The 9617-nt window shown below is 38.1% G+C and overlaps 1 long non-coding RNA gene across 4 annotated transcripts in view; it reads right to left on the bottom strand.

Moving 5' to 3' along the window:
- The window catches only part of LOC118599387, a 22856-nt gene that overhangs the window by 11858 nt on the left and 1381 nt on the right, over positions 1-9617 (bottom strand). The gene's annotated exons all lie outside the window — the stretch shown is intronic.

Below are 9617 nucleotides of genomic sequence, written 5' to 3'. Positions count from 1 at the left end.
GATTAAAAAACTCATTTCATCAAAATTCAAAACAATTTTTTCTCAATGTTTCCAAAAAATAAATACGGGTAAATAATTTGGTTGATTAAAAATGCTGTAAATCTGAGTTTTCTCTGGTCATTTTTTGTTTATTCTTTATTATAATGAACTTATTTTCCTCTTGTTGTTTTATAAACTACGTTTTTATTTAAAGTCCGTTCACAACTTTTCTTTTAATGCTACTCAGCTTCTCTTCTATCAGTTGGCCTCAAATCTTTCAGGTTTTTTTTGTCATTTTCCTTTTTTATTGTGAAGTTTTAACTCAGTTTCTGCATTTAATCTTTAAGTTTTCTATTAAAAGGCTTCTTCTTTTGCACTTATTTCAAGTAGAGACCAGACACAGAGAACAATAAAGCCTTTTTGAATAAATTAACAGCAGAAGTTAAGCCAAGGGAACATTTGAAGCATGGGGGTGGAAGCATTATGGTCTGGTTCTGCGTTTCCCCGTCTGGAAACGAGTTATAAATGGTTTTAAAGCGGAACAAATGAAACAACAAAAGAAGGAATTTAATTAAAGAATTATTTATATGCTAATAAATGTAACAAAAATGAATCTCAAAGAAGGAAATAAACAATTACCGACTTTAAAAATAAAATAATTGACCCTTAAGAAACTTTGATACATATGTTTTTTCTCGTTTATTTGGTTGCTTCTACACTTCCAGCATTTGGGTTCATTTCTCACAGACAAACTCCTAATAGAAGCCACAAAGTCTTTCTTCACCCTTTAGAAAAAAGAGACTGATTTGTATTTTTGTTTTTGTCTTTAATCTTAAATGACTTCCTTTCAAAATAAAAGACACCCTGAACCACGTAGGATCATCTCGGTGCAGCAAATGTCGTCGTAGTGTAATGTCAGAAATAAGAGTTTATTTTACTGTTTGTGGTTTAATTTCAGAGAGAAATTATCAATCTGTCTCACAAAAATTAAATTAGAGCTAATTTAGCAACATGTTTCAAACCAGAAACCACATTTAAACATTTCTTAAAATCTGCTTTAATTCTGGTTTTATTTATTGACCTTTAATTGATTTTCTGCACAAAAATCTGTCAGAATGTTTTAGTTTGGCTTCTGATTTGCTGCTTGTGAATGAGTTGAATGAAGTTCAAGTTTCAGTATTTTAATATTCTATTTATTCACTTTTTGCTTTACAATTACAAATAAAAAAAGGTTTTCTTTACCCACAGAGTCTTAAAGAAGGCGTAAAGAGCCACATGAGGCTCTGGAGCTGCAGGTTTCAGATCCTGAAATGAACCAATTCTGAACTGGACACATTGATGAGCAGAAATAATAAACAGTTAAGAAAAACACGTTTTTTTTAAACCAAATAAATGAGAAAAGTTGAATATTTTGTGATTAACGTGTCGCACTAAGATGACTCAAAAAGCAGTGGTCAGTGATGTCATTTTCCTAATTATTTTGTTGAAATTGAAAATATAAAAAAGAAAATCTTTTTATTTAATTTCCAACTTATCTCTTCAAATAATAGTCTTTATTATTTCAATAGATTCATTAAAAGTTATCTCTAAAAATAAACAGTTGTTTCAAATACACTGATATTTTTGTGATTCTTTTTCTTTTCCCTGAGACGTCAGAGGACCGTGATGCTGCTGCTCATCACGTCGGCTCGACCCTTCGGACTTCTGTAGTGTCCGGTTTGTGTCCACACGGACAGCGGCGTCCGTGGCCTCGCAGCAGGAAACGGGGCGTGGGGAGGGGGTGGTGAGGGGTCCACTCGTCTCCAGATCCGAGCCAAGCTCTCCGATGCCAAGCCGCGCGGTCGGGCCACGCGACGGCTGCAGCTCTGGCCTTGACACCCCACGGTGACGGAGGCATGAACTGGCATGGACCAGCGAGCGTGTCCTCATGTCACTGCATATGATTAACTGGACCATTGAGCAACTTGGCCTGGGACGGGCCCGGGTCCTGGGCACCGGTCCACAGGGCACGGACAAGGGCAAGCGAGGAGTGGCGGCAAGTTCCTCCTCGTGTTTACATTTCATCAGAAATTGTGCTGACTTGGATAAAACCATAAAACCCTTCAGAGACGGTGTCAGTGTCTGACACGTACAGACGTGTAAAACGCCTCACATGATCACTAGTCAGGTTTTTACAGGTAGAAAGGTGATAGTGAGTCAAATGAATGTATTTTCAGGTACATCCCATAATGAGGATTTGCTCTAATCAGATGTTCTGTTATTCCCGACTTTATTCTTGTGTGAAGGAGAAGTGCCCGACTCCAGACGAGGAATGTTTGGTCCAAAAGCTTCAACCATGATCACGAGACCTTCACACCTTCAGCCTCACGAGTGTTACTTCCGTCTCCGTGAATCTTCTAGCGTCCGTCCCTCCGTCCCTCCTTCACTTCCTACAGTTTTGCCGCCGGAGTTATAATCAGACCTCACGGACGTTCAGATCAGCTGGAGGTTGGACCGTCAGGATCGTCTCTCTGCCTTAGTGTTAGGAAAATGATCAGTCGATTCCTGCCACCACAAAGTCTCTGTGAAGGAGATGTTCTTCTCAACAGTTAAACTAAAAGAAAGTGTTTTTGGTGGATTATAGTATTTTTGCTACAGTTCTCTTATTCTGAAATGCTAGAAAAGCTGTTTATTTCTCCTTTAAATGGTGTCACATTTGCATTTCGGGAACGAGCAGCTGAGTATGTGTGATGATGACAGATTTGAAACGTCTTCTCCAGAGATGCCAAAAAACGTTCAGTGATCCTTTCAATCATGGCAGGAAGAACTCCTGTAGAATGGAGCCCTGAGGAATGGGACCCAGTAGATTAGACCCCCATAGAATGGAGCCCTGAAGAAAAGACCCTAGAGCCTGTGTCAAAGTCTAGGCCCGGGGGCCGGATCCGGCCTTCTATCCGGCCCTCCAGATCATTTTATTTTAATGTTATTAATTATTATCTAGAGCTCATTTTTAACTTGTATAATTTTGACAAAATACATTTTATGGAGAGTCAAATATTGAAAGTTATTTAAGGTTTAAATTGATTAATTCTGAATTAATATTCCTGCCTTTTTACTATTCATAATTTTGTTAAACTTTGTTTATCAAATTCATTTCATATTTAGCTAATATTTCAGCTACATGCTAGCTGTTTTGGCTAATTTAGACTTTTTTCAGTTTTTTAGGCTATTTTGAAGTTTTGCTATTTTTTTAGCTACATGCTATCTTTTTTGACTAACTTAGTTTTTTTGTAGTTTTTTAGACTAATTTGGCATTTAGCCAATACTCTGATGGCTATTCAGCTTTTTGCTTCAGCATTTTCAGCTATGGATTTTAGTGTCTTCAACCATCAGCAACTATCAGCAACTATTCAGCTTCCAGCATTCACAATAGCATTATTATTTCTTAACAATTCATAATTATGTTAAAAAGTTACGGTTTTAAAGTTTTAAAAATTTCGTTTTAGAGTAATTAATACATGTTTGTGCTGTTTGGACCTAAGGTGGGTTTTGGAATTTGGCCCCTTGTGCAATTGAGTTTAAAACCCCCGCCCTAGTGGGATGGACCCTAGTGGCATGGACCTCTATAGAATAGACCCCTGTAGAGTGAACCCTAGTCGCATGGACCCCAGTGGCACTGACCCCTGTAGAATGAACCCTAATGGTATGACCCTCTGTGGACAGGACCCCAGAGGGATGGACCTCTGTAGAATAGACCCCAGTCACATGGACCTCTTCAGAATGGACCTCTGTAGAGTAGACCCTTATAGAATAGACCACTGTAGAATGAACCCGTGTAGAGTGGACCATAGTCGCATGGACCCCAGTGGCATTGACCCCTGTAGAATGGACCCTAATGGTATGACCCTCTGTGGACAGGACCCCAGTGGGATGGACCTCTGTAGAATGGGCCCTAGAGGCATGAACCCCTATAGAGTAAAACCTCTGTAGAGTGGACCCCAGTCACATGGACCTCTGTAGAATAGACCCCTATAGAGTGACCCCCCAGGGGGACCCTAGTTGCATGGACCTCAGGGCATTGACCCCTGTGGATTGGACCCTAGTGGCATGGACCTCAGGGCATTGACCCCTGTGGATTGGACCCCAGTGGCATGGACCCATACAGAATGGGCTCCTTTGGGATGGACTTCAGTGGCACTAAACTCTTGTGGGATCAGATTCTGTGTTCTGTTTGTTCCAGAGTGACCAGAACGGGGACAAATTCTGATTGCAGAATTCCCTCCCATCTCAAGTGAATTCAAATGTTTTGCTATGAAGTTCTGGTCCACATCAGAAGTTTTCTCGAGGTTCTTTTCAAAATACAGAAGACATCAAGCAACCCCAACAATCCCAGGAGACCAGGGGAAGTGTCTCTGATGTGGCTCCATTCATCCCCATGAGAATCTTCAGGACGCACATCAAGAAACATGTGTCTCCAGTTGGAGAAGATGGAGATGAAGCAAACGGCGCCACAGCTGGATGGCGAGTAGCAGGAGGACTCGGGGCTAAACGGACCCAAAACGTTTGAGCAAAGATTGATCTCTTTTGGCGGAAAGGCTGATAAAATGATCTGAACAGAAGCCATCTTCATCCTGCCGGTTAACCCCACCCCTCGCCATTACCCCCTCCACCTCCTTCCCCCTAAGGCCAGCGTGGCATTTCGCTCCTCCCTGGTCCCGCTCTGTCACTCGGGATGACTCCCAGCACGCCGCGCCCCGCTGTGATTGAGCATTACGAGGTGTTTCACGCCTCTGTGCGTTAGGCCAGACAGCAGGGAGGGCGGCGGGAAAACGATACGTGTCGGTCGCAGAGGCATCAGAGTTCAAGACTGGGTCAGAACACCAACATACTGTACGTGCACCCGCACGTGCGCGCCCACTGCTCGCACCTCTCTGGAAAGGACAGATGCTCACTCTGGGATGTAAACGGAGCTTAAGGTCTGACGTTCTCTATCAACTCCTTCACGGTCTGCTCTAATAATTCTGTCCGGGACTGAAAGACCAAAACTCCACCAAACTCTGCACACACCTGGCACCTGTTGGACCCCTCCCCCCTTAAACAAATAATTCAAAATAAAAGGATGACATCACAGCGCGCAAACGTAAAAGAATGAACGAGGTCAAAATCTCTCAGGAGCTCAAAGAGATATTTCAAGATCAGCTTATAGAACCACAACAAACTTCTAAATCCAGACGTTTATTAAATTATTATGGGATGGCCACAGGAACTAAGGCTCGGCGGCCATTTTTTTGGCAAAGTGTGAAATTTGGCAATTTTTGCACAACTTGGGAAACTTCACAAAATGTCGTACATCCAAAACCAGCTAAAGTCTACAACCACAATCAAAGTTTTTTTGAGCTTTAACCTCGAGAAGAGGCAGCCATCTTGGATTCCCCCCCCCCTCCCCTTTTAGTACCATCAGCAAATTCAAACTCCTTCCAGGGATTTCGATCTATCGCCTCCTAACTCCTCGAGCATCATTGAGAAACGACTAAATTGGTTTAAGGCTTGTAGGTTTTCAACATTAGCGTGGTTAGCTAGCTTACAAAATTGACGTTTCCTTTATTGCTCGTATAATTTTTACCAGAATATTGTGAAAATCTGGTGCATGAATTATTGGCAAATGCTGAACAAAACGATATGTCATATAATATAAACATATATGGAATGTGGGCCTGGTTAATGAAAAACCTTTGTTGCTAAGGAAAACTAAATATTTACTTTTGTAGATTCTTATAAAAATGACATAGACATGTTCGTCACCCCCAGACGGCCAAAAAATAAAATAGTTGCTATGGAGATAAAACCAACAGAAAAGCTGCCATTTTGAAAAAAGTGGATTTTTTCTGAAAAAATGCCATTTAAAAAATCTTGTAGTAACACACAAGCTACAACCGGAGGACCGCCCCCTTTTCTGCTCCGCCCAATCCTGATGCATCCACTTGGAGATAAATAGATCCATGAACGTCTTTGTTATCCTGATCAGAGCTGGAATCTGGATCAAAACTGCTCATATTTTGCTGCATCGCTAAAGTTGTGAGGGGCTGTAAGCTTTGTGTAAACAAAAGCATGATGGGAAATCAGTGCAGAAAACAACACTTTTTTAAAAATTGGCTAAAAACATCATAATTTAAAGACCACTGGAAATGCTTTGAAAACTGATCATCGGAATGAGACTTTAAAAGGGTTTTTGTGGCAGTGGTGGATGTTTTTCAGCACAAACCCAGCTTCATTTTTTAAAATTATTATATTACACAATAATTCCACAAAAAAACTCATTTCCAAGAAGGACATTTGTGGGTTTTTTTTGTGGAAAAACCATAAAAATTGAGATTAAACAGTTTTAATACAAAGATCTAACATGTAGAGACAAAATAAAATTGTGTAAAAACCAAAGTCAAAATAATATGAAAAAAAAACAAATGAAGGTCCACTAAATTAAATTCAAAATTCCAAAGAGTAATTCCAAGGGGAATCACAATTATAAGTCATGTTAAGTTTGTTTTAAACCTGAATATTTCAAAGCTAAAACCTTTTTGAAACCTTCAAATAAAAACAATATTAATGGAGGTTTAATGTCATTTTAAAATCATTGTAATCAACTAGTGTGTTTGACAAAATCACAGATAAAAGAGACTTCAATGTTAAATCAGCAGCAGTAAAAAAAACCCAAAATATTCAGGTAAGTAAAGGAAAACTTTATAAATTGTTGCTTAATTTCAGTCAAACCCAGCATGATAATGGCGTCGGTTTCCTTCCTTTACAACATTTATGCAGCACTTGAATCAACCCGTTTACATAAATGACCCCCAAATCCTACAGTTGTATCATGCATGGCTAAAACAAAGCTTCCTTAAGCTGCTGAGCGTTTGTAATTAATGTGCTGTGACGAGGGGCTTCTGCCCAGTGACAGTGAAGGACCACCTACTGGCTTTTTAATACTGCCTGTCACTGTGAGCGCGGGGCAGTCGATGGCGGCCTGTGGGCGAACGCATCGCCACAGACGCTGATCCAAAGTGATCAAATCCGAATTAAGGCTGTTTTATTCATGGATTTTAAATCTTTAATGAAGAGTTCATCCAAAAGCAGAGATGTGTCGTTTAAAGAGGAACACGATGATAAAGACGAAACATTTACAGGAAATGTGACGAAACAACAGAACCAGAACATGATCTAATAACATTTTTACAGATCTGGTGGGATATTTATCACTCTATTCTCACCTATGACCCCAAACTGGTTACACACAAAACATACAACCCAAAAATAGAATAATTCACAGCAAAAACACAGTAAAAATGTTTGTTTCAAGAAAGTCTCGCAAGAAAAATAATTTACTTAGAAAGTTATTCAGAATCAAAACAATCTTAGTTGTGACTAAATATTTTTCCCAAAGTAAATGTTTTTCTTAACTTTTTGGAAAATTCTCTTTTAAACATTTTTTTCTTTTTTTGAACTTTTTAAATGTTTTGGTGGGTTAGTTTGACCTGCTAAGAAATAAGAGATAAAATCTGCATTTTATACTCTGAATTTGTCTTGGTAGGATTTCCTACGAAAAGTGATTTTATGTTTTATTGAATCTGTATTTTAGCAGGAAATCCCATGAGATTAGGGATCAACACAAGAAAATACAGTTAAAACAATAATAATAGAATTAAAATACAATTACAATTTAATATAATCAAAATGAGCAGTGATTAAAAGGTTAATCGTGAAGTCTTGCTTTTTAAATAAGACATGATATAGCCTTGAAAATATAAACACTTGTATTTAGGTCAAATGCTCTGCTAATTGGAAATATTTTGTCAAAAATAACTGTTTTACTCAAAAAAATAAGCACATTTCTGCCCCATCATATCATACTTTAAGAGCCACAGCATCCTTATTTCTACACCATAATCAACTTCAAGGACTTTTTAGATCATACAGTCTAGAAGATTCTGTAATAATTCAGATAAAACGTTCTTGATTCCTAAGAGTTTATTTAGACTCTTGGTTTGTGAACCAGGAACCGCTCTCTGACCCGTCTTTAGAGGCGGTCTCAGCCCGTTTCCAATCGGACTGAGCTACAGTTTCCTCAGAGATTCCTCTGTCTGAATAGACTCCATGCTCGGAGTGGAACAACAAAACAGCCTCAGCTGGAGGTCATGTGATGTAGCATCTCACTGAAATGTGGTTGGATGAGTGAAAGCTTAACTTTTAATGTGATACACATCGCTCCCTCACCGTTTTCCTGACTAGCTATGCGTTATAAACACTTATCAGCGTCCCGTCTTATCCGCCGTCTCCTCGGTAACCGTCCTGCATGACTCTATCGCCCCAAAGCAGCAGTAGAAACTGATGCTGATACAGACGTTCAAAACTGATCAGCAAAATATGAAGTTTGAATCCGCGAACTATCCCAAAAAGGTTTGAAAAACACAAGACTTCCCTTATTTTTGCTTTGCCCCGCCCTCATGATTCCTGGCCAATGGCTGAAGAGATCTTTGGTCACATGGTTTTGTTTACAAGCTTTGGTTCAAACAGGAAAGGACATGGCAGTCTGAATACAGACCAAGGATCAGGACTTGATCTGGATCCGATGATTTCTCACACACCCTAAGTCAGGCAGATGTTTCTTGTAGGGTTGTGAACGTTAACGCGTTAACGCACGCGATTGATCAAACAGAATTAATCATTAATTCATTAATAATTAATTATTCCGCTTATACCACGGTCACTTACAAAAGAAATAAATATTCAATCAGTTTTTAGTACTTTACTTTTGCTATCTTTGTGGTTTAGATCCTTTTTCACAAAAAGCAGATTATTTGATCCGGTGTTATATTACACATATACATGTTACCTGGTAAAACACTGCGATTAATCGTGATTAATCACAACACAGAAGTAAAATCAGATTTTTTTTTGTAATTGATTGACAAAATTAATTCAAAATAAATGTTTCTAAATGTAGAGTTTTGTTTGTGATTTCTTATTAGGATTATTTGCAGGTAATTAGTGGTCAGCAAATACTGAGACTAAAAAAAAAAAATTGTAGCGATTAATTTTTTACAGTTTGAGATTAATTTGTTAATTTTTTAATAGATTTCCGGCTTTAGTTACTTGAAACCAAAGCACAAAAAACTTAAAAATACCAAGTGAAAAGAAAAAAACCTTAGCAAGAAGTAAAATATAAATAGAAAACCCTTAAAGATACTATATGTAAAATTAAAAAAGTATTAAAGTTAAAGGTTGAAGAAAAAAATAGCTACAAAGTAACTAAAACGTTTTAAAAATATTATATATACAATGTAAATGTAAAAATAAAATTAAGAATATTATGTAAAGTCAAACACAATATAAAAATACTACATAAAGTAAAAAAAAAACTACATGTATGTTAAAAAAAATCCCTCATAGATACACTGTAAAGTCAAGAAAAAGGTTAAATGTAAAAGGTAAAAAAGCACAACATTCCAAATGGAAAAATAAAAAAATATGAGGTACAACAAACCCAAAAAAGAGATTTTTGAGAACATATTCTTGTTTTTTACGTTTACTGTGGGGTCTGTTTAACGTAAGAAATGACTATCAGAAATTATAATTGATCTAGATGAAAAGTTGATCTAAATGTGTTT

Source organism: Oryzias melastigma, linkage group LG11 (assembly GCF_002922805.2).
Source record: "Oryzias melastigma strain HK-1 linkage group LG11, ASM292280v2, whole genome shotgun sequence".
Classification (NCBI taxonomy): Eukaryota; Metazoa; Chordata; class Actinopteri; order Beloniformes; family Adrianichthyidae; genus Oryzias; species Oryzias melastigma.
This window is presented reverse-complemented; position numbering and strand designations above follow the sequence as displayed.